We start from the raw sequence: 26,522 nt of genomic DNA on the forward strand, positions 1-26,522 counted from the left end.
ATTCATTTCTGTGTGACTGGTGTAAAACATGTTCAATATGCTGCCCACCATTTTCTGCAACAAGTTGAAATCGAGAAACAGCATGTTACACAACTGATCGAAGTGTTTCCGGGGTCATGGTAAGAACGTATTGTGCAATGTGTGCCTTCAGTGCAGCTAAGTTTGCAATCAGAACACTGAACATAACATCTTTCAGGTAGCCCCACAGCTAGAAGTCACACATATTAAGATTAGGTAATTGAGATGGCCAGGCTGTAGGGAAATGGTGGCTGATAATTCTAGTATATCCGAGCTGGCACTTCAGCAGCTGCTCAACTGGATTTGAAATGTGTAGAGGTGCGCCATCTTGCATAAAAATGATCCCATCTGTACATCCATGCTGCTGGAGAGATGGAATGATGTAGTTGCGCAAAAGACACCAGTGACGGTATAGGTAACAGGACCTGAAGCACCTGTCTCTTGGAAAAAATATGGCCCTATCATACATGATGCCATAAACCAGCACCACACAGTGACCTTTTCAGGATGAAGTGGTATTGGTTGATTTTTGTGTGGATTTTCTGTTGCCTATATTCGACAATTCTGTGTATTGACATATCCTGTCAGATGGAAGTGGGCTTTGTCTGTCCACAAAATCTTCCACGGCCAGTCATTGTCCACTTCCATGTAAGCAAGAAATTCTAAAGCAGAGGTCACTCTTGCTGGCAGGTCAACAGGAAGCAACTTGTGCACGTGGGAAATTATGAATGGATAGCAAAAGAAGGATGTTTTGTAGGATTTTGCACACCATGCTCACAGGTATGTCCAGTGTTTGGGCAATTCTCTGCGCACTACACATTTGCAGACCACCACTCGTCTCTTCCTCCATTGCTGTGGCTACTGCTTCCACTAACATCGAATCAGTTTTGTTTCCTCCCTCTACCAGGTTGCACACCAAAAGAACACATCTTTTCGAATTTCCAAATCAGTTTTTCCTGACCCACGGTGGTCATCAGACCAACACCTTTTTTTCAAACCCTTCAGTGTCTGGAACTTCTGGAGAGTGACATGTGCAGTCATCATTCTTGTAATACAGCTTTACAAGCAGAGCGTGTTCCTGCATTCAGAGAGTCATTGCAAACATTGCAGACGTGAAAGTCTTGGTGTGTTTATTCCAACTTCAATGGATCATGCAGGTGTTTTCATTTACGTATTCTGACACATAACAGTGCCATCTATTGATCAGTTTTCACACTACTTTTTTTTCTTCTTCTATATGTTTTCCCCCTTCTCCGATAATATTACATTGCAATTTTATGTCATTCGACCAGTGGTGTTATTTCTACAGTGTTTTGAAAGTTTAACGTTAATTATAATCATCCTGTATATTTCTTACACATCTGTATTGCAATGGATTTAATTTAGCGGGTCTCTCTGGCTTTATGTTGTAAAATGTTTACTTAATCTATTCTATATAATGTGAGTGCTCTGTAAATGAGTAAGCAAGGTAGCCTTCGCACCCTACTCCCCGTCCCCTCGCATCCCACCCTCCACGCCTCCCTCACACACCGTAAACTCGGCATAGATCAAATAACATTAAGGGTTCTCAATATAAACATCACTGATTGGACGTCAGTTTTGACCTTAGTTCAGAGAATGAAACCAGCTATCTGTTTCTACCAATCACAGTAATCTTTACAAATATCTTCAATTTGTTTTTGATAAATGCCAAAAGTGCTGTGCGAAATAGATGCTAGCTTTGCAGTGGTCTTTTCCAGGTTTGAGAATAAGAACAATAATTTGAGTTTTCTAGTTGTTTCTAACACATCATAGTTAAATATTTTGAACTAACTACTTAAGATAATTGCTAGTAAATTATAGAACTTCATATAAGGAGTTTTGTCTTTCCCGATGAGGTTTTAAAATGCAATGTTATAATGTTAAACAGCTCTTCCTTTGTGAATGGCCTCAGAAAAAATGGTTGACTTCACAGTAACACTGAGTTAACAATACTGGGTTTGTTACGTGCCGGTGGTGGTGAAGTAATTTGTTTAACCAGATATTTCTTTTGTTTCCAGTATTGTTGATGTTCCTGTTTCTAAGCATTTCAACCTTTCTTCATATTTAAGTTATATAGTGGTCTTTTTATTTTCTCCCATTTTATTGTGTTCTATACTTTCTTATTTCTCTGTTTGTCGGATTGAAACTTTTTCTAATGTTCGGTTTTCGCTGTATTCTATTTATGCCAACCATGTTCATGCTGCAGCTCTCAGATAAGTTTGACTCCATGAAAGAGGCCAACTGCATTTATTAATTCTTTATAAACTACATTGGAAGGCAGTATTGATTCAGTATTTCTCACTGTCTCCTCAATGATTCCACAGCATTTGGCCTAGAAACTTCACCTGCTTTCCGTTTACTGTTATTACATACACTTCTCAGTATTAAGTACAATATTTGTGGAAAAGTAATCACACTCATAAGAATCAGAATATACTTTCTAGCTAGTATATAATGAGAAGTAGGCAAAACTCAAGGTTAATCTACGCCAGTTACTTCTTTGTGAATTGTTTATCATTGCACCAGAACCATCATTGAGTACAACTGAATTATTGTCTTCTACAGTGGTCATCAATTCACCTCTAATCTAGCTGTTAACAAGAGTTCCTTCTGAAACATGACCTGAGGCAAAGTCCCATAAAGGGAGTAGGCAACTGTCTAATATAATTGCACCAGTTCCAACTTTTTACTTGAATATCAGGCAGCTTCAACACCAAAAAGCAGCAGATTTGTAGGTTCTTGCTTAATTTTGATTGATACTGCCTGTAAATACAAATCAGAATGAGAAGCTGAATTTCCCATAGTGAAAAGTAGACCATTTAAATAGTGCAAAATCACAACTATAGTGGCCAGTACGAAAATAGGGCTTCAAGATCATCTTGCCATCTTACAGCATTGCCAGTTTTTTTGTATAGTGATAATTTCAAATGTTCATAAAAATTTTAAAAAATATTGGGCAAATCCATTTTTAGTCTAGAATATGATGGAGTACTTTCCCAAAGGAAATTCTCATTAGTTGCTAGGAAGAAAATTAAAACTAAAGTTACAAGAAATTTTGGAGGAAAATAATTTTTTACTTCCACCTGTGGTAGTAACAGAATCAGAATAATGTAATTGGACTGTAAAAAAAAGAACATCCTCAAAGTTTACAGATGCATATGCTGCATCTTTTATTTTGGAAACATAAAAGTATACTAAACTGAAAATGGAAATGAGCGTTTGGCGTCATTGGCTGGGAGGACCCTTACGAGGCAGGTCCGGCCGCTTTGGTGCAGGTCTTATTACATTCGACGCCACATTGGGTGACCTGCACCCCGGATGGGGATGAAATGATGATGAAGACAACACAACAACCAGTTCCAGAGCGGAGAAAATCCCCGACCCAGCCAGGGATCGAACCCGGGTCCCTTAGGACAGCAGTCCGTCACGCTGATCATTCAGCTGTCGGGGCAGACATACTAAGATAAAAAATAAAATATTATAAGAGGTGTGAAACTGTGCCGACTGTGTAGCAAAAACTGTAGTCACTGATGAATTTTCGTTCTGTAGGACTGCGAAGAAACTTCCCCTGAGAAAGTTGTTAAGAAAACTACAAAATTATTTTTGGTAACATTTCAGACATCTTTATTGTATCATATCATTTACAGAGGCAAATTACTTCCGCAATATTCCATGCGCAGCAGCGCTCGGGTCATTGTAGGCCGTTGCCAAGAGTTTTGTTTGGATGGCTCGCTTTAATATGACCGAGAATATTCCCTACTTCCTAAAGATATTTTACTGGATGCTAATACATATCCTTTGTCATTGCATACATCACTCAAAATGCCAATATATGCTACTTAAAAGTAATTGTAGTTATCGTGAAGCCAATATTTTCACTGAGGTCGAGCAAAATATTTGTTCTAAAGATTTTGTGAAACCCAAGTTTTATCTAAATTTGTTGTAAGCCTATTATTCTCAGCACGCAATACGTGCTTCGTACACAAAAACCTCGTTCTTATTACTACAATGTCCCTGTCTTGTGTTACAAATTTTGTCCATTATGACAGTTTCTTAATTGAAAACCAAGTGGGCGGAGAAGACAGTGCATTGTCAAGTGACTGGTCAGAATAATCAATTTTATCACCGACATTTCCCTGTATTTCTCTAGCCATCAGCTACTATCCTCTGTCATACTAAAGTAATACAATTCCACATTCTAGCTTTTTGTAAAAGTCGTCAAATATCATAGATTTATATGATGTTACTGCACTGTTTATATATATAGGTGATATACAAGCACCACAACGTTTTGTCATTTTTTGAATTGCATTGCCCTTACTATGAAACAGCCAGTAAATTCTTCTATGAAGAAAAGGAGTTAAATTTCGAATGTACAACTAAACTGAATGCAGTAAGATTATATCCAAATTTAGAGACATTTGATACAGGTTTTTAGGAAAAACTGTTGTTAATTAATGCAGAATTGACAATCTTATTTTAATTGACTGTTACTGTCAAGTAAACTAATCACTGCCACTTGTGATAAATTTATCAGATGTCTACTGTAAGGGCAAAACATTTGCCGTATGTCCACTATAACTGAAATGAATAGACAAACATTTAAATCAAGTCAGCTTTTTACATAGACAGCACTTACCTAAACTGAAGGATCTGCTGGCTCCGTGACTTCAGATTCACTGTCGTTTGTTTCAGCCAGGTGTATCATCACAGATTCCACTATGGTGTCCCTTAAACACTGGTTCAAGAAATCAGTTTCTTGCAATGCTTCTGCATGTTTTACACACCTCTCCCAGTCCTGCTGAGTAACATTGTCAAGAGATTCGTGTGTTAGCTTCTCATCATCAGCAAGTTTGAAAGTAATATTTCTTTTTGCTACTTCTCTTTTTACTTGGGCCCATATCAATTCAGTGGTATTATACTGGCAGTAATATGGTGGTAGATGCACCACTTGGTGTCCCATTTCATTTGCCAGTTCATCTGATTCGTAAGTCTTTTTGGCACCTACAATTTTTCCCTTAGACAGGAGTTCAGCCTTCGTTTCACTGACTGAAAATGAAACATTCTTTCTCTTTAACCACTCCATAATATTTGCCTTGCACCAATTGAACATGGCAGCTTTTCTATCCGAATGGAATGGTAGCTGGCATTATCTATCATGATAATTGAACCTTCCCCCAGCACAGACAACAGTCAAATAAACTAATTCTTAAAAACTTCTCCATTCATTTCTGAATGGTATTCGGATTGGCAAGAACTTTCCTCACCACAAAAAACAAGTATAGTTCTACGCACGAGCTCTTTTTTAAAATCGTCAAAGTCAGTTGATTTCTGTTCACGTTCATATCCCTTTCTTGGAGAACTGAAACACTCATTCATGTCTGGAGATTCTGCTAATGACACAGATTTGCTAATATGGCCTACAGTTGACTTGGAGACACCACACACTTTAGCAGTAAGTTTATGAATTTGCGCAAAATTTAAGTTATTCCTCACTTCTTCATTGCCAGCTATATCAGTAAAAAACTTGAGTATATTCGATATGATAATTTTCAATTGTTTAAGAATGTCTTTCCACCCTTTACGCACAACTACTGGATGAGTACTAAAAGTAGGCCATTGCTCCTGCATTGTTGTTCACCAACGAATACACATCAAAGCACCTTTCTGAAGAAAGTAATACCCTGAGATCAGACGTGAACACTCGATATAGCACGGCAACTCTGAGCTTTTTAGCTGCTCTGACCTGCTCCACCGCTAATGGTACCTACATGGCAACAAAGCCAAGAGGTGGGCGAATCACGGCTCGCAGCCCCTGCTGGTGGCAGGCAGCAGCCGTGACCTTGAGGACTCTACTTTCGTGTTGGCCACTATAGTGTTTTACAAGTTGTGTGGTATTAAATTACATTTGATGCATTTTATGTATTGTCTAATTAGTGCTGCAGTGGAAGCTTCCTTATCAGTATTCATTCTGGAGTTCAGAATAAGTTTTCACTCTGCAGCAAAAAGTGCTCTGATATGAAACTTCTCCTCTTTTCTTTTTTTTCTTTTCCCCCTCCAGTCATCGGTCTTCTGATTGATTTGATGCAACCTGCCATGAATTCCGCTCCTGTGCCAATCTCTTCATTTCAGAGTAGCACTTGCACTCTACGTCAAGTATTTTCTGAATGTATTCCAATCTCTGTCTTCCTACACAGTTGTTTTTACTCTCTACAGCTCCCTCTAGTACCAAGGAAGTTATTCCCCGATGTCTTAACACATATCCCATCATCATGTCCCTTCTTTTGGCCAATGTCTTCCAGATATTCCTTTCCTCTCTGATTCTGCACAGAACCTCCTCATTCCTTAACTTATCAGTCCACCTAATTTTTCACATTCGCCCCTAGTACCACATCTCAAATGCTTCAATTCTCTTCTACTGTGGCTTTCCCACAGTCCACGTTTCACTGCCATACGGTGTTGTGCTCCAGACATACATGCTCTGAAATTTCTTCTTCAAATTAAGGCTTCTGTTTGATTTTAGTAGATTTCTCTTGGTCAAGAATATTGTTCTTGCCAGTGCTAGTCTGCTTTTTATGTCCTCCTTGTGCTGTCCGTCATGGGTTATTTTGCTGCCCAGGTAGCAGAATTCCTTAACGCCATTTACTTTGTGGCCATCAATCCTGATGTTGAATTTCTTGCTGTTCTCATTTCTGTAACTTCTTGTTACTTTTGCCTTTCTTCAATTTACTCTCAATCTATATTCTGTACTCATTAGTCTCTTCCATTCAATAGATCTTGTCATTCTTATTGATTTTCATTGAGGATAGCAATGTCATCAGCAGATCTTATCATTGATATCCTTTCACCTTGAACTTCCGTTCCACTCTTGAACCTTTCATTTATTTTCATCATTGCTTCTTTTCTGTATAGATTAAACAGTATAGACAAAAGATTACATTCCTGTTTTACACCCTTTTTAATCTGAGCTCTTCATTCTTGGTCTTCCAGTCTTGTTATTCCCTCTTGGCTCTTCCACATGTTGTATATTACTCACCTCTCCCTATAGCTTACACTTATATGCTTCAGAATTTCGAACATCTTGCATCACTTGGCATTGTCGAATGCCTTTTCTTTAGTCTTGCTTCCATTATCACCTGCAATGTTAGGACTGCCTCTCTGCTGCCCTTACATTTCCTAAAGCCAAATTGATTGTTATTGTCAATTTTCTTTCCCATACTTTTCTGTATATTATTCTTGACAGCGAGGGCCTAATCCTTACCCATTGCGTCCCAAGGGGCACTACGGTAACAGGTGCATCCTAAGAAAATGTTTTGAAGAACAAATTCCTTCCTGCACTGCAACAAAAACGTCCGGGAAGGGCTGCGCGTGTGCTGTTTCACCAAGACAACGCACCCACACATCGAGCTAACGTTACGCAACAGTTTCTTCATGATAACAACTTTGAAGTGATTCCTCATGCTCCCTACTCACCTGACCTGGCTCCTAGTGACTTTTGGCTTTTTCCAACAATGAAAGGCACTCTCCGTGGCCGCACATTCACCAGCCGTGCTGCTATTGCCTCAGCGATTTTCCAGTAGTCAAAACAGACTCCTAAAGAAGCCTTCACCGCTGCCATGGAATCATGGCGTCAGCGTTGTGAAAAATGTGTACGTCTGCAGGGCGATTACGTCGAGAAGTAACGCCAGTTTCATCGATTTCGGGTGAGTAGTTAATTAGAAAAAAAAATCGGAGGCCTTAGAACTTGAATGCACCTCGTATATCGCCAGACTCATACACTGTGCACACCAGTGTGAGTAGTCATTTTGATACCTCTTCCCCCAATGATTTTACAAATTATGATGGAATGTTATCTATCCATTTTGCCTATTTGATCTTAAATCTTCTGATTTAATACTAAATCCCTCTCACTTCTATATTGACTCCTGTTTCTTCTCCTACCACATCAGACAGGTCTCCCCTCTCCTACAGGCCTTCAGTGTACTCTTTCCACCTATTTACTGTCCCTTCTGCATTTAACAATGGAATTCCTATTCCAGTTTTAATGTTACCATCCTTCCTTTTCATTTCACAAAAGGCTGCTTTGATTTTTCTGTATGCTGTGTCAGTCCTTGCAACAACATCTCTTTTTCAATTTCTTCACATTTTCCATGCAGCCATTTCACCTTTGATTCCCTACATTTCCTGTTCATTTCATTCCTAATTGGTTTGTATTTCTGTATTCCTGAATTTCCCTGAATTTTTTTTTTACTTCCTACTTTCATCAATCAACTGAAGTATTTCTTCTGTTACCCATGAATTCTTTGCGTTACCTTCTTTGTACCTGTGGTTTTCTTTCCAACTTCTGTGACTGCTGTTCTTAGAGATGTCCATTCCTCTTTAGCTGAATGACTTCTGAGCTATTCCTTATCGCAGTATCTATCACCTTGCTGGCAAATTAAAACTGTGTGCCAGACTGGTACTTGTACTCGGACCTTTGCTTTCCATGGGCGGCAAGCATTGTACCAACTGAACTGCACAAGCACAACTGTCCTCACAGCTTTACTTCCGCAAGTACTTCATCTCCCACCTTCCCAACTTCAGAAGTTCTCCTGCATGACTAGTGGGACTAGAAGTCTTGTATGAAAGGATGTAGCAGAGACGTGGCTTAGCCACAGCCTGGTTTCCAGAATGAATTTTCACTCTGCAGTGGAGTGTGCCCTGATATGTACACTATGTGATCAAAAGTATCCAGACACCTGGCTGAAAATGACTTACTTGTTCTTGGTATCCTCCATCGGTAATGCTGGAATTCAATATGGTATTGGCCCACCCTTAGCCTTGATGACAGTTTCCACTCTTGCAGGCATACATTCAGTCAGGTTTCTTGGGGACTTGCAGCCCATTCTTCACAGAGTGCTGCACTGAGGTGGGGTGTTGATGTCGGTCGGTGAGCCTGGCATGTAGTCGGCGTTCCAAAACGCCCCAAAGATGTTCTGTAGGTTTCATGTCAGGACTCTGTGCAGGCCAGTCCATTACGGGGATGTTATTGTCATGTAACCACAATGCCACAGATGGTGAATTATGAACAGGTGCTCGATCATGTTGAAAGATACAATCGCCATCCCTGAATTGCTCTGCAACAGTGGGAAGCAAGAAGGTGCTGTGATAGTGCCATGCAAAACAACAAGGGGTGCAAGCTCCCTCCATGAAAAACCCGATGACACCATAACACCACCACCTCCGAATTTTACTGTTGGCACTACATATGCTGGCAGATGACATTCACCGGGCGTTCGCTATACCCACACCATGCCTTCAGATCACCACATTGTGTACTGTGATTCGTCACTCCACTGTTCAGTCATCCAATGTTTACACTCCTTACATCAAGCAAGGCATCATTTGGCATTTACCATCATGATGTGTGGCTTATGAGCAGCCACTTGACCATTAAATCGAAGTTTTCTCACCTCCAGTGTAACTGTCATAGTACTTGCAGTGGATCCTGATGCAGTTTGGAATTCCTTTGTGATGGTCTGGATAGATGTCTGCCTATTACACATTATGAGCCTCTTCAACTGCCGGCGGTCTCTGTCAGTCAGCAGATGAGGTCGGCGTGTACGCTTTTGTGCTGTACGTGTCCCTTCAAGTTTCCCCTTCACTATCACATCAGAAACAGTGGACCTAGGGATGTTTAGGAGTCTGAAAATCTCACATACAGACATATGACACAAGTGACACCCAATCACCTGACCACGTTTGAAGTCTGTGAGTTCCGCAGAGTGCCCCATTCTGCTCTCTCAGGATGTCTAATGACTACTGAGGTCACAGATATGGAGTACCTGGCAGTAGGCGGCAGCACAATGCACCTAATATGAAAAACATATGTTTTTGGAGGTGTCCGGATACTGTTGATCACATAGTGTAGCTTCTAGGTAGATTAAAACTGTGTATTGAACCAGGACTTAAACCTGGGACCATTGCCTTGCCCAGGCAAATGGTCTATGAACTGAGCTACCCAAGCACAACTTGTGACCTATCCTCACAGCTTTACTTCTGCCAGTGCCTCATCTCCTACCTCCCGAATTTCACAGAATTTCCCATGCGTAACTAATAGGATTCGCACTTGTGGAAGAAAGGAAGTTCAATCTGCCAGGAAGTTTCGTATTAGTGCACATTCCACTGCACAGTGAAAACTCATTCTGGAAACCATCCTGCAGGCTAAGCCATGTCTCCAAAATATCCTTTCTTACAGTAGTGCTAATACCACTAGTTATGCATGAGGATTTCTGTGAAGTTTGGAAGGTAGGATATGAGGTACTGATGGATGTAAAAGTGTGAGGATGGTTTGTAAGTTGTGCTCAGCTAGCTCACTTGGTAGACCACTTGCTCACGAAAGGCAAACATTCTTGGTTTAAGTCTCAGTCTGGTAAACAGTTTTCATCTGCCAGGAAGTTCCATTTATCCTGGAGATGTTATCACCAGAAATAACTGTTCTTCCATTTCACTGAATAATGTTAGATACCTTAATTTTAGGCAAGACATTTACAGGACCTCTGTTCTTTATTTTTTCTGTGCAGTAATATCGTTTCTGAAAGTTGAATGTTGTACACTCATCCAGGAGCTTCGAGTGGTGTTGTAAGTTGATAAAGATTAAAATTAAGTGAAGCTATCATTATCCTTCATGTATCCCTGTATTATCTTTCATATCTGTGTTACAGGATTTTTATTGAGAATATTTTGAATATTATTTTCCTGACAGTTTTGTTGTCCATTTCTCAGAAATCTGACAACCTCCAAGGAATCCTGTGGTGTTTGTAGAGGTTTTACTTAATCCACTAAATTAGCATGCTCTGAATTATTATCCCATCATTGTATTGGAAGCTGACAGAATTGTTGTGCCAAATGAAATTGCATCACTGTAGCAATCTGGGAACAAGGTAATGAGGTAGAGGGACAGGAGAACTAGTGAATGGCAGGACTAAACATGCTCTCTCTTTGCAGCATCTTTCTGGAATTATTTGTGGTCTCAGGTATTTTTTTACATTTTCGTTTTCATGCTTTAATGTCATGTCTACTTCTACAGAATACACTCATCTTTTGATGTTGTGTTGTATATTTTTCTTCAGACATTTATCTCATTGTCTTGCCAATTTCCCAATACCAATAAGTTCTCTTCTATTTCCTTTTGTCCTTTGTTATGCCACCTCTGTGGATAACCTGTCAGCCTGTTGTCTTCATACACACAGGATGTTCTACTTGCAATATCCCAGCTGTTGGGCAGAAAGATTGATTGCTTCATTTGCAGTGTATCTATTTTAAAACCTGGGAGTCTCTCAAGGAAATTGGACAGACTTAGTAGGGTACAGGTTTAGTGCACATGCAATTACCAAATTAGGATCAGGTCAATGTTGCCAGTCTTCTGTGTGCGTGTTTCAGTTGGCATTATAGTGAAATGCTGTGTATTGGTTAAGGAGTATCTTGGTTTAACGAGCCAGCTTACAAACATCGTGGGCAAACCTCTACAAGAAAAAGCTCCATCTCAAGGTTCTGAAAGAAATGGGAAGGCAACCACTGGGGCACCCACCAGACCCTAGTTCATTGGACTTGTCCAGAGTAGGCACGATCGACACTTATTTCCATAGCTGCCAGTGGAATGAAGATGGGTACTTCTGAACTCTGTTCTTTAACATACAAGTGAGGTGGATGCTACAAATTGGCATTAATACTCTTAACAAACGAGAGCTTGGGAGACCAAGTACCTCATACTGCATCAGTTATAAAGAGTAATGATACTGGTTATGTAATTCAGGACATATTTTTAGTAATTACAGGAGATGAGGGAACTTTAGAAGAGCTCCTTTGCAAGGCTGTCTCCATCAGATACATTATGTGCCCATTGTACCAATGTTTGAAGCACACCCATAGTTTGTGATGTGTGGTGGCAGCTATGTCTGTATGTGTGGGTTTACAGTAAACAGAATGTCCCAATGATTCGTCCACTTTCCGATTGATCAAGACATCCATTCTGTGCCACTTCCATCATAAATTGGACATTGTCACTGACTGAATGCAGTTGGTGCAGAAAGTGTGACAGTTCTTCTTCATCATGGGACCACACTACCAAAGTATCATCTAATATTACTAGAAGATTTTTTGATTTAAGTTCAAGTGAATCAAGTGCCATCTCCTCAAAGTCATCGATAAAAAAGTTTGCTACCAGAGGGGACAGACGACTACCCATCTCAACCCTGTCAATTTGCTCAAAATAGTCACTGTTAAAAAAAGAATGGTTGACAAAAAGATTCATTGCCACTCATCAGCAGTAAGTATGAAGCCATTATAACAGCACTGTTTCATCACACTCTTCCATCAGCTAACTTTTTATTCAACAGTGAATATTTTGAGCAAATTGACCATGTTGCCATGGTCCTCTCTGGTGCAAACCTGTTAATGGTAGGCGTTTTAGGAGAGGGCACTTGATTCAGCAGAACTTGAACCAAAAGTTGTCTGGTGATATGCACATGATACTTTCGTAGTATGGGCCCATGGTGAAAAAAAATTGTCGTCGCATTGTGCAGCACCTGATTTCCATCCATGCGAATATGAAATTTACGATGGAAGTGGAGAAGGGTGGTCATCAGCCATTTCTAGGTGTCTTGGTGAGTCAGCAAGTGGATAGATCATTGGGGCATTCCATTTATCGTAAGCCCACACATACAGACATCTATTTGCAGACCACCCATTTCCCACCACCCATCACAAACTATGGGAACCCTTCAAACATTGGTGCATTGGGCACATGTTGTTTCTCATGGAAACAGCCTTGCAAAAAGTTGCTGGAACACCTACAATCTGTGTTCAAAGATAATAGATATATTTCCATTTTAGTAGTTCTTACAGATTTGGAGCTACAAATTTTAGGCCTACCTTTGCAGTGCTTTGCACTGTTTATTTTGTCCTTTGATTTATCACACAAGCCAATAATTAATAAGAAAGTTTTTCATCCTTATGGCCAGCAGAATAATATATGTCTGATAATGACATAATTTTTAGAGTAGATGCACCAGATAGCTGATTATCTTTATTGATGGCTGACTTCTTTGGCTTTATTGCCATTTTCAAGTACTTCTAGATAGATGTGACATCCATATTACATTGTTAGTGGACTGTATTGTATCTATCACTATTTTAATAAGATGGTAAATGATGTCAGTATGTTGAAAATGAAATGTTAATTATGATGTGACAGCAGTTTGACAGTTATACTCTTACGATGCCATATGTAAGCATATAGTGCCCCTCTCTTATGACGCTATATGTAACCGTATAGTGTCATAAGAGTGGATCTGTCAAACTATTGTCACATTGAAATTAATAGTTTGTTTTCAACATATTGACATCACTTAACAATCTTATTAAAACAGTGACAGGTACAAGGAAGTCCACTAACAATGTAATTTGGATGTCACATCAGTCTGGACATGCTTGAAAATGCTGACAAAGCCAAAACAGTATATCATAAATAAAGATCACTTATTATAAGCAGCTATTTGGTACATCTACTGTAATAAGAACAATTTAAAGTCTACAAAATGTCATTGACCACATTCATGTTTGATCTCTTATTTATCTGTTTCCATAAAATTTATTGTCCCACATTTTTCACACTATCCTTTTTCTTTTCATATGGTTCACAACAACTGCATAATGCATTTCTATAATCTATTATAGAAGTAATTGAAAGAAGTTGTGCATCAAAATTACATTGCTTTTACAGTTTTCTTGATTTTTAACTATTAGTTTGTGGCTTCTGTCCACTTGCACAAAATGAACAAACTGTCATTTGGAAATTTTAGCGTGTTCATTTCACATTTTTCCTCTCATAGTTTTGAAATATCCATTTTCAGAGTATCAATTATAAACTATAAATTAGTAATGCTTTCATTTAGCTCAGTAATTTGATCTTTACAGTTATCACATGTTATTCTTTTGCTGCAAGCTTCACATTTTTATGGAGAGATGCATGTTGTACTTTTACCTAGTTGGTATATTGAAATGCATTCTACATACGTAGTTATATATTGTTGTGTAAATATATTGGATTAAACTGAGATTTTTCAAAACACTTTTGGCTGAGCCTGTTTCTTTAATAAGTTTAATCAGTCAAAATTTCTGTTAGGTCCAAACTAAATTATTGAGGACTGTTGAAATTTCAGTGGTTTTTTTAGGTTCCCAAGAAAAAATTAAAAACTGTTATTTGTTAGGAAAATGGAAATTAATAAAGGAAAAAAAACTGCATTCATTTTATTTTCACTCATATATTTTTTACAAACTAATATAAAAAATGTAAGTATACACTTTATTCCTGCCTAGATAGTTTTACTTTAAGATATGATATATTTTTCTACATTCCTTATGCTACAGAGTATGATCATCATCACCACCACCACCACCCATTTCTAACATTATGTGATGCTCTTCCCAAGTCTTTGTTCCACCAGTCTGACGGTCTCCCTCATGGTCTGTTTCTGTCTATTGGACCCCATTCCAGAACTGCCTTTACCTAGTGACCATGGTTTCTTCTGGCAGCATGACTGGCCCATTGCCATTTCATAGTGTCTGTTCTGTCTAGGGCATGTAACCCCCAAATTTTGTATTGTTTAGATGATAAATAAAATATTTTATTTTCAATATGCTAGCAAATGTCATGTGTGCAATCATAATGTTAAAAAAAAGACATAGCTTTCAAAATTTAAAATATTATAAATTACATCAAGAGATTAAATCCTAAAATTTGGTATGGTTGCTTTTCTCCTTAGGGAGAACACATAAGCCAGGTTTCATCCAAATCTGAGATGGTTGGTGAGAAAATGCTTTTATGTGATTGACTTGGATCATTCCATTTCAATTTAATCTGCATTTTTTCTATTTTATTATTCCATGTAGTTATTTGTTCCCCATGATTGTTTCATTTTCAAAATTTGCCAAGCATAGGAATCCACTGTCCTATGTCACCTCCACATCAGTCGCACCAGATTAACGAGTAGTTTTGTCTCATGTAATGAGCCATCCCAACATTTTGGTTGCAGAATCTTGTGGACAGTAACACACATTCTACTGAAATGCCCCACCAATCTGGATCTCCACGTCAAGCATAGTCATCTGAATTCTTTGCCCCGAATGTTGGACGTTCTTCGTTTCTTCCAAGAAAGTGCTTTTTATTCTCAGTTCTAATGACTTAAACTATCTCAGCATGGGGTTGGGGTGATTGATGTTGTGACATCTCCCACCACATTGTGGACCTGAGGACAGCTCGGCCCTGTCTCCTCTGCCACCTCGCCTAGTCTTTCCTTTTTTACTCTGTTTTTAGTTACTCTAAGATCAAGTAACACTTTTTGCATTGTACCCTGTTTTACTTTTTTGGTAGTGCTCTTCATATGCCATTCCATTGAAGGAGAGATCTTAAAAGATTCCATACCTTTTATTCTTAAAAGATTCTGTACCTTTTATTGCAGCTGATGATGAAACAACAATTGAACAGGTTTTTATACTTCCTATGAGAGAATGAGTTCTGTTCCCTTCTTTAATATTTTGACTATAATGGATTGGGATGTGACATTTGTGGGAGGGATGCCTCCTGTCACATGCTGAGCCTTGGGGGAGAGGGAGAAGGGAGTGTGTCATGTGCAATGTGGCTACAGCTCTGCCCAATCCTTGTACCCCCTTGTTCACTTATTTCTCATGTATGGCATCAATATTGCTTTCAGTGTCTCAATTTTGCTGCTCTTACTGTCTATCATAATTGATCAAAATTCTGGATGATGCCACTAACTTCAGGTGAAGTACCTCATGAACAAGGAACTTAGTCCCTTGCCTGCCTAATGATCCACAGTTCTCTTACATTTATTATTTTCACCAGGACCTGGATGTCCTCTCAAGCACTTTGTTCATTCTCTCATGCACTTGAAACTGGGACTCTCCTTCAATGGAATGGCATTTGAAGAGCACTACCAATAAAGTAAAACAGGGTACAATGGAAAAAAGAGTTACTTGATCTTAGAGTAACTAAAAACAGAGTAAAAAAGGAAAGACCAGGCGAGGTGGCAGAGGAGACAGGTCCGAGCTGTCCTCAGGTCCACAATGTGGTGGGAGATGTCACCAATTAGCTACCCGTGGTCATCATATCTGTAATGATGAGCAGTCCACCTCCAAACATACCAATGGTCTCACTGAGGCCTTCAATGAATAAAATTAGCATACCAACCTTGTACAGAAACAGGTCTCCTGTGCATTGTCCTTCCAGTCACCTACCACCTCCCACATACCCACCATCTGGCTACAGGGGTTCACTTCTGTCTACATGAATGGCCACCAACAAGCTGTGGCCAAGAGTCAGCTGGACCACCCACTTGCTGAACATGCTGCCCAACACAGTGTGATTCACTACAGTGACTGTTTTATAGCCTGTGCCGTCTGGATCCTTCCTACCAACACCAGCTTTTCTGAACTGCGCAGGTGGAAACATTCCCTGTGCATATATCCTACATTCCTGTAACTCTCTGGTCTCAGTCTTTGCTAGTTCTTCTCCTCCACCTACCTATCCCATTCCCTGCTCCCTTTGTAGTAATACACAGCTCTTAAATAATCCCACAAGCAGCACTACACCATCCCTGCTATTCCTCCGCCTTCCCATCCCGTGTCTCTTCCTTACCCCACCGCCCAAGCCAGATTGCTGCTCCAATCAGACAGAGATGTTTTCCGCATCTTGCCACAGTGCCAGAGACAGTAGTGTGTGTGTGAGATGTGGATATGTGTGAGTTTTCTACTTTGGAAGAAGACCTTTTGGCCAAAAGCTTAAATGTATAGGAGTCTTTTCATTGTGCCTGTCTCTGAGTCAGTGTCTCCTCCATATGGTGAGTTGCTGTCTATTGTTTTCATAATGTTGTCATTATTCCATCCTGGATTATTGATTTTTAGATTTAATCCATATTGTAATTGTGACAATACAGGCGAAAGCCTTTGTACAAAAGTTCCTCTTGCAGTTGGAGAACTCCAGCGTCTGTCCTGTGTTGTCTATTTACAGTTGTTGAGTCAGCCCTAGTGACACTTTGATAATCACTGCAGAGACAATTTTTAATGTTGCCTTTCACCTGTATTGTCACACTTACAATACTGATGGTTTGAAAATGGACATAGGTGTCCTAAACTAGACACCATCTTAACTGAATAAGTGGTTAGCAGAGAACTGATGCAGCTATGCCATTTAATGATTTGAGTGGGTCATTACAGTGGGACAACACCTGTCCATGGCAACAGAGTGATATAATGAAAGTTTACTATTTTTTAGTTAAACATCACTGTAGCTCATATAATGTAAGTTTAATTTAGCATCACTTCATTAGACTGAAATTAAACTGTGATTTTTCTCATACATGTTTATCTTGGTAACACAATGACAGCTGTTCTTTACATGTATACAAAGTACGTCGTGTACCTACTCATGTTATAGAAAACAGCATGACTGCTCGAGGGTTAATTTGATTATACATACATGATATGCGAAAATCATTATCTTGTGAGACTCCAGTGGGTGGTCATTGCAAACAATATGGAGATCAAGATAAAATATTGTGTTCCAACAGATCTTATTACTTGACAGTCAACAGTGCCTGTTGCTATGCCATAGTCATAGAGCTGATCTATTGTGCTTTTTATCATTCAGGTAATATACAAATGATGATCTTCTTTGCTGGCTACTCCTTGATTTTTTATTTTTGCGTGAGGTTATTTAGGATCTCATGCTTCACAAAATCTAAAGCATCATTAACTTGTTAAAAAAATATTGCCAATGGTAAAAATTCTAATTTGTGTACGGTAATAGTGAATTATTGCAAATTTAGGAAGCACATTAACCACCATCATGGGGAAAAGGAATGCATTTTGTACACTCCAGCTGTCTGTACAACCTTACCTAGTTTACTACAGACTTGATGTAGTATGAGGTTCATTCAAATGAAACCTGATCAGTGTGTCTACCTTTGCCTTACACGTAAGGTGGCACCATGTAACTGTGGGTATGGTCATGCCATCTATTGGTAGAGAGACTGATGTGTGTGAACCATTTCATGTTGCATAGCACTAGTGTGGGTTCACGCCAAAGAGAAGGTGGTCATGCAAGTTATTGTCCACTACTGAACATGCAGGCGAGTAAGCAGGAACGACAAGGAGTAATTTGATTTTTGGCGGTGGAGGGAGTTGGAGGCCTTGAAATGTTTCAGTGAATGAAGTCTGTGTACAGTGAGTACTGTCTGAGTCATTCAAGTATTGTAGAATGGCGCAAATGATTCCTTGAGGGGCACAAGTCACTGGAAGATGATGCTTGTCCTGGACAGGCTCATCGTGTCATCACAGCAGAAATGGCTGTGGAAGTGAGTGTTTTAGTCTTGCTAAAGCTAAAGCTAAAGCTCGCTTTAACTTAAACAAGCTATTTGCAGACATATATACCCACAGACGATAAAGTGTGTGACTAGGTCCAGGCCAGAATCCAACAGCAGCCTACTAGCTGCTTCTAGGATGGAATCGACTGACTAGTGTCGCAACAGGATAAATGTGCCAACAGTTTTGGCGACTACGTTTGAGTACGTATACTGTGTTAACTACATTTTCGAGTTAATAAAATCATTACCATTACTTTACGCTAGTGACTGGTTTCATTTGCATGCCCCTTATGTATTAGAGCATATATCCCATAAGTCAAAGTAATAGATATTAAACATTTTCCACATAACAAATTGATTGTAATGTGCACACGAACAGACTTTTAAAAGGCCTTATGGAGTACATGGAAAATCTGTTACTATCACTACTTAAAATAAGGTGGGAGAATATTAATATATAGTGATATTAAATTAGGTGTGCCAGGGAAAAGTTCTAAGATTAGACTTTTTCTGGATAATCTGAGTTCACATAACTTTTATTGCTTCAGTGATAAAATTACTAGACAGAATGTTTGCCTAGATAGTGTTATTTGAAACTGAGGTGGAGATTTAACATGAAAGATTTCTGGGTATAGTACCACATCATATTGTAATAACTGTCACAAAGCAATATTTCAGCTACAGTTACAGTGGCCTTCATCTGGTCTAGGTGTGAACGTGAACATCATACTCACTTGGATATCATCAAGTCAATGATGAAAAACCATGATAGGCTACTTCTGAGGCTGTCTGTAGTGTGAAAAAGTCATACATTTGAGACTGGGCAGTGAGACCACTCATGATATACTTACTCACAGGAGAATGCAACAATCCTTGTTGAACCTCGACCTTCTGTTTCACCTGTCTCCTTTGGTCTGTGTCCATTGCTTTCCTTCTCCAGTTCCTGATTCTCGTTGATTTAAGGTCTTCTTCTATATCTTCAAGCTACCTTTTCCTGGGTCTTCTTCTTTTCTTTCTCCCCTTGAGTTTTCCTATAAACACTTTTTTAACACTATGGAGTTTCTGGCATTCTCTGTACATGGTGAGCCCATCTTATTCTTCCTTGTTTGTTTTGTCGGTACAAATTCATCTGTCTGCCTATAATTCTGTGTTTGTCCATATCCACCCCTCTTCCTCTCCCACTGCACGAAATATCTTTCACAAAATCTGGACTGGTGTGATGCAGCTCTCCATGCCTCTCTATCCTATGCAAGCCTCTTCATCTCCAAGTCATTACTGAAACCTGCAACCTTCTGAATTTGCTTACCGTTTTCATCTCTTGGTCTTCCTCTACGATTTTTACCCTCCTCAGAATGTGTCCTACCAACCGAGCCTTTCTTCTAGTCAGGATGTGCCCCAAATTTCTTTTCTCCCTAATTCTATTCAGTACCTCCTCATTAGTTAGGTGATTTACCTATCTAATCTTCAGCATTTTTCTGTAGCAACATATTTCTAAAGCTTCTGGTCTCTTCCTGTCTAAACTGTTTATCACCAATGTTTCACATCCATACATGGCTACGCTCCATAAAAATACTTTCACTTGATGTTAACAAATTTCTCTTCTGCAGAAACGATTTTCTTGCTATTGCTAGTCTACACTTTATACCCTCTCTACTTCAACCATCATCAGTTACTTTGCTGCCCAAATTGTAGAACACATCTACTAATTTAAGTGTCTCATTTTCTAATTTAATTCCCTCATCACCACCTGGTTTAATTTAACTACATTCCATTGTCCTCATTTTGCTTTTGTTGATGTTCATCTTATATCATCCTTTCATGATGTTGTCCATTCTGCTCAACTGCTCATCCAAGTCCTTTGCTGTCACTGACAGAATTACAATGTCGTCAGCAAACTTCAAAGTTTTTATTTCTTCTCCCTGGACTTTAATTACTGCTTCAAATAATTCTCCTGCTACCTTTAGTGCTAGCCGAGTATACAGATTGAACAACATTGGGGATAGGCTACACCCTGTCTCACTCCCTTCTTAACCAGTGCTTTCCATTCATGCCCCTTGACTCTTATAATAGCCGTCTGATTTCTGTACAAGTTGTAAACAGCCATTTGCTCCATGTATTTTACCCCCACCACCATTAGACTTTGAAAGAGAGTATTCCAGTCAACATCATCAAAAGCTTTCTGTAATTCTACAAATGCTATAAACATAGGTTTGCCTTTCCTTAACCTATCTTCTATGAGAAGTTGTAGAGTCAGTATTGCCTTACGTGTTCCTATATTTCTCTGTAGTCTTAACTGATCTTCCCCCAGGTTTGCTTTTATGCTTTCTTAGGAATTGCAATTATTATATTCTTCTCAAAGTCTGAGGGTATTTTGCCTGTCTAGTAACTATAGGTCTTACATATAGGTTTTAATATAAAAACTTAAAACTCCGTCTGAACAGGCCTCGGAAGGCTCAACGGTACCAACCGGCTGCCGTGTCATCCTCAGCCCACAGTTGTCACTGGATGCAGATATGGAGGTGTATGTGATCAGCAAACTGCTCTCCCGGCTGTTTGTCAGTTTATGAGACCGGAGCTGCTACTTCTCAATCAAGTAGCTCATCATATTTCCTCACAAGGGCTGAGTGCATCCTGCTTGCCAACAGCACTTGGCAGACCGGATGGTCACCCATCCAAGTGCTAGCCCAGCCCGACAGTACTTAACTTCGGTAATCTGATGGGAACCGGTGTTACCACTGCCACAAGGCCATTGGCAGGTTTTAATATAGTCAAATATATTTTTATTTGTGTATTCCTACTAATGTTTCTGGACTTAAACATATTCTGCAAGCAGTAATGGAATTGATTTTCATATACTGTCCTTTCTTGAATTTCTACTGCTGGCCTATTATTTTCTGTTATTATTGAACTTAGATATTGAAACACTTTCCTCTTTGATATTCCTTCCCACTTATTTTTATTGAAGTTCCTTATCTACACCCTACGGGGATCTCTCATCATCATATACTTTGTTTTGCCTGTAAAACCTAACTTTTATGCTGCTTCTTGTTATGTGTAATTATCCTTCAAAGTTTTGACATTCCTTGCAATTAATGCTGCATCATCTGTGTAAGCCACCACCTGGACTTGCACTTCACTTTTATTCCCCCCTGGTATGTTAGCATTTGCCAAATTACCTTCTCTAGTGCAAAATTAAAAGATTAGCGCAGAGATCACATCTCGCTCCTCTACATGGAACTCCCCTGACAACTCTGGTTCTGTTCTGAACTTGAAATCTGTTATCATCTAATGATGGTGGCCAGGTGGACCACAGAAATATCATGTGCAGATGACAGTTTGATCCGGCTCAAGACCGGACAAGAATTTGATCTGTTAATGGACCGGGAAAGTCTGCATAATTACATGTTGTTTTCATTGTTATTTCTGTCATCCTCACTAGTGGTGAGATTCTAAAATCTTTCATGATTTGGAGAATCTTAACTCATATCCAGACTGCCATATGCTAGTTTAAAATCGATGTTGAGCTGTTGCAGTTTCTTGTCATATTCATAAAATTTCTCTAACACTTGTGCCCATAAAAAAGTATCTGGTCCATTGAGGATCTGATTCTCATAAAAACCTCCTGATAGTTCCCAGTACTCTTTTCATCCAGCATTCTATTCAAGATACTAAAATGTTATTATACACATCATACATTGTATCCAAGAGAGTAACTCCATGGTAACTTCTGCACTCTGATTTATCATCTTCATTAGGTAATGAGCAGATTATCCCCATGCTCCAATCCTTAAGCATTTCTTCCTTTGTCCATATTACCTTTATGAATTCATTAACAGCCATCACCATCTTCTTTCCCCACGAATTTTAGTAATTTTTCTATGCTGTCTTCTTCTGCTGCTGCTGCTTTTTAATTGCATTCTTCTCTTCCTGTAAGTCTGGTGGTTCGACTTCCTGGTTCTCCACTTCTAATTCCAGTTGAAAGTACAGTTCCTCCTCCTCATGCAAGGTTTTCTCACTGTTATCTCCCCTCCCCCCCCCCCCCTTTCCAGTGGGTAACTCAGCAAAGTTCTCTTGCCATCTTCCCAACTCTTTGCTTTTATCTCCAGTTAGTTTTCCATCTTTATCCTTGTAGAAGACTGCTCTCCTCTAGATCTTTACATCTCTTTACTGCCCCTCATTTCGTCCAACTGCTCTATTTTCAGCCTTTCATACATCCTTTTCTTCACCCTGCATAATTTATCTACTCTTTTCCTCTTCTCTGTATACTTCTCTGACAGTTACATTGTTTTCCTTTGCAACATTCTTTGCCTTGCTTCATTTCCCTCTTGGATTTACCAGTGAACACTCATTGTTGAACCGTTTAACTGTTCTTTTGTGCTCAAATCTCCTGAGTACTTCCTCCACAGCTAGACTTATGGCTGTTTTCAGTGTCTCCTATGTACTTTCCACATCCCTTTCCTTCCACGTGTTTTTTCTTCCCATAAGAATCTCTTCTGATTTCTTCTAATAGAAGATTCAGGCCAGAATAATGACAATATTATGATAAGGACAGATTACTACTCACCATAGAGCAGAGGTGCTGAGTCACAGATAGGCACAACAAAAAGACTCTCAAATAAGTTTAGCTTACGGCCAAAAAGGCCTTCATCAGAATTAGAGAACTCTCTCTCTCTCTCTCTCTCTCTCTCTCTCTCTCTCTCTCTCTCTCTCACACACACACACACACACACACACACACACACACACACACACACACACACACACACACACACAAAGAATCACACATACGTGTGTGGATGCCAAATCGTGTTGCGGACGGGTCAATGAAAACTGCCTCAGTCTTTTCTTCTGGTAGCCAGTTTCTGTGTGAGTACTCAAGCAGAGCACTTGCTCACAGCAGCCAGACTGGCCTCAGCAGTCAGAGACAGTTGACGTGTGTGTGTGTGTGCGTGCGTGTGTGTGTGTGTGTGTGTGTGTGTGTGTGTGTGTGTGTGTGTGTGTGTGTGTGTGTGCTGTCTAACTGCGACCAAGGCCTTTTTGCCCAAAACTAACTTGTTTGGCAGTGTTTTTGTTGTGCTTATCTGCAACTCAACATCTCTGCAGTATGCAGGTAATTTATCCTTTTCATAATAATGTCATTTTTCTAATTTCTTCTTGTGTTCTCCCTGCTATTTGTTAATTTGAATATTTTCTCTATTGTGTTTTTGCTTTTCCTCTACTCTTTTTGTTTCTTGCCAGATCTATCTTCTGCTTATATCTGTTCCATGCCAAGTACTGATCTGTGTCATGTCCACCTGTCTGCAGCTACTAAATGCCATATTGTCTGATGTGCACCTTATCAGAAATTTTGTGGTCTATTTGGTTTCATGTAGCTCTGTTGCCCAAGTGCACTTCTTAATATCTTTCCTTGAATGCCATATGCTTTTTATTATCGTCATCTCACTGGTGAAATCTATTAGCCTTAGCCAGTATCATTACTGACTTCATAGAGTCTTTCTTTTCATATTATGTTTTCTTTCCCTGTTTTTGCATTCAGACCCCCAAGAATCATTTTCACATCATGTCTTGGAGCTTTGATGATTTCCTTGTGCAGTTTGGAATAAAATGCATTGTTCTCATCTTCATCTGCATCCTCTGTTGGATCATGGTCAAATATCATTGCAGGTTAAAAAAAAAAAAGAACTTTTGTCCTAAAAAGTAGATGTAGATATCTCAAAGAACACAACCTAGTACTATTTTCTGTGAAATTAATTACATTTGCCTTGATTTACCTACATATAAGAAAGCTGGTACCATGATGGCCTATATCCCCTCCACTACTCATCAGCATATGTTTCCCTGATGTTATATCATTCCTGCCCTTTCCACCATATTTCTTATGGTGCCACTATTTTCACTCTATACTTATCCATTTCTTCTTTGATTTCTGACAATTTTCCAGATCTCGTAAGTGTCCTCACGTTCTAGGTGGATATTGTAATATTCATTTTCCTTCTCATTAACCATTGCCCTCAGTGGTCATCATCTTGTTATCCACATCCTTCAGAGGCTGAAGTGTTGTACCGACAACAGTTACGTTTTATGAGATTGGGTTGTTATCCCTACGCTCATCCCAAACCTCAAGGACCAGGAGTTTCCTTTTATATTTACTCCACTAGGAAGGGTTGGCATCCATGTGCCTATAGAGCCCCCACACCTCCATGTGAAACACAGTTTGTCTGGCTCCTCTGTTGAGACCTGCCCAGATGGATGACCATGCCATTAGCTGTACCATCACCAGCATAGCCCTCAACTTCACTGGAGCATGTAAACTCTCACACTCAGCACTGGCTGTGCTTTTGATAAGGCTGTGTCTTGTAGAAGGGCCTGCGTGATACACAATAACAAATGTCAAATTGGAGCTGCAGTGTATTGACTGAAGTTTTATTTTCAACATGTATCAGGTTCCTTGTGAAGCCCCCTCAGGGGCTCAGCATTCATTTGCTGAGTACGGGCTTGGCGACCCCGGGGTCCTGAGCTGGGGACTGGTCAGCGCTGCCAGTCTCCTGTCACCGTAAACCCCGGACATGCTTCAGCGACCACCGCATGGCGCAGCGGTGGAATGTTGTGTGCTGCGGGGAATGGTAATCTTGGCTTGATCGCCTGGATTGTGAGGAAGGTAAACCTCTATAAAAACCCCTCAATCTTACGGTGTGCTGCGCGCCTATAAGATGCATGGCTGTTGGGGTGGAACAGTCGCAAGCGGGCAACCTCTGGGGCACCTGCCGCACCCCAGTTGTATAAGGCTTAGTCAGGCACGCGGGGCTCTGTCTGAGCGGACCTTTAGTTCCCTAGCTGCTCGTGGGACCACAATGGACCCTTCGACCTCTACATTTCCCCCTACCAGTGGATTGGGTGGCCCACTGGTAGGAAAACACACCCCATCGAAAAAGCGACTTCATGCTGCGAGTCCTCCAGCTCCTGGTGTTACTAGAGATTTATCAGACTGTCGTAACAGAGCACATGCTAATAATCAGAATGTGTTTTTGATTGTCAACCGGAAGGAAGGTAGCTTTGAGAGAGTTTCTCCCTTTTACATCCACAAGGGTCTTGATGGAATTGCAGGAACACTGAAATCTGTGAAGTGTCTGCACAATGGGACTCTGTTAGTTGAAACTCCTAGTTCCCGTCAAGTCACTTCTCTTAGGAAAGCAACCTGTCTCGCAGAGTACGCTATCGAGACCGAGCTCCACTCCACTTTGAACTATAGTAAGGGTGTTGTGACATGTAGGGACTTGGTGGATATCCCCAAGGACGAGTTGAAATCTGAGTGGGCTGACGAAGGTATTGTCGATGTGCAGCATATTATGAAACAAGTCGATGGGGACCTAGTCAAATCCGACTCGTTTATTCTCACGTTCAATTGCCCGAGACTCCCAGAGCACGTTAAAGCGGGTTTCTTACGTTTACCAGTACGGCCATATTTCCCCAACCCAATGCGCTGTTTTAAATGTCAGCGCTTTGGGCATACTACATTGGGGTGCAATGGGATAGCCGCTTGTGGTAAATGTGGTCAGCCTGCCCATGAAAGAGCCGATTGTTCATCGCCTGTTAAGTGCGTGAATTGCTCTGGGAGTCACCCTGTCTGGAGCTGGGTCTGCCCCATCTATCTCGAGGAACGGAAGATACAGGAGATCAAAACATCTAAGCGCATCCCCTATGGTGAGGCCAAGAAGCTCTTTAAGGCCATGCAGCCTCCTGTGTTTACATCATCTTTCGCTTCCACTCTGCAGAAACCGGTACAGTTGGCCACTGTTGCTACACAAACGGAGGTTGCTAGTGTCAGCACTAATACCTGCATTTGCCAGTGCACTTGTGCTGCTGCGGTTGTTTTGCAACCTGCAGCTCTCCCCACAACGTCGGACAAGGCCGTGGTTGCTGACATTGGGGTACTTCCTGCACCTCCCCATATGGCACCTTCTGCCCAGGCGAGTAAAGCTCCAACTGTTGACAAGGTACTGCAGTCTAAGCCCCCCAAGACGAAGACGCCGAAGGTGAAGGTTTTGCCACCTGAGGAGACTA

At 40.2% G+C, this 26,522-nt stretch overlaps 1 pseudogene; it reads right to left on the reverse strand.

Moving 5' to 3' along the window:
- Nucleotides 1–21,097: 21,097 nt before the first annotated feature.
- On the reverse strand, nucleotides 21,098–21,215 carry LOC124712736 (annotated as a pseudogene).
- Nucleotides 21,216–26,522: the final 5,307 nt, after the last annotated feature.

This window comes from Schistocerca piceifrons, chromosome 8, assembly GCF_021461385.2.
Source record: "Schistocerca piceifrons isolate TAMUIC-IGC-003096 chromosome 8, iqSchPice1.1, whole genome shotgun sequence".
Classification (NCBI taxonomy): Eukaryota; Metazoa; Arthropoda; class Insecta; order Orthoptera; family Acrididae; genus Schistocerca; species Schistocerca piceifrons.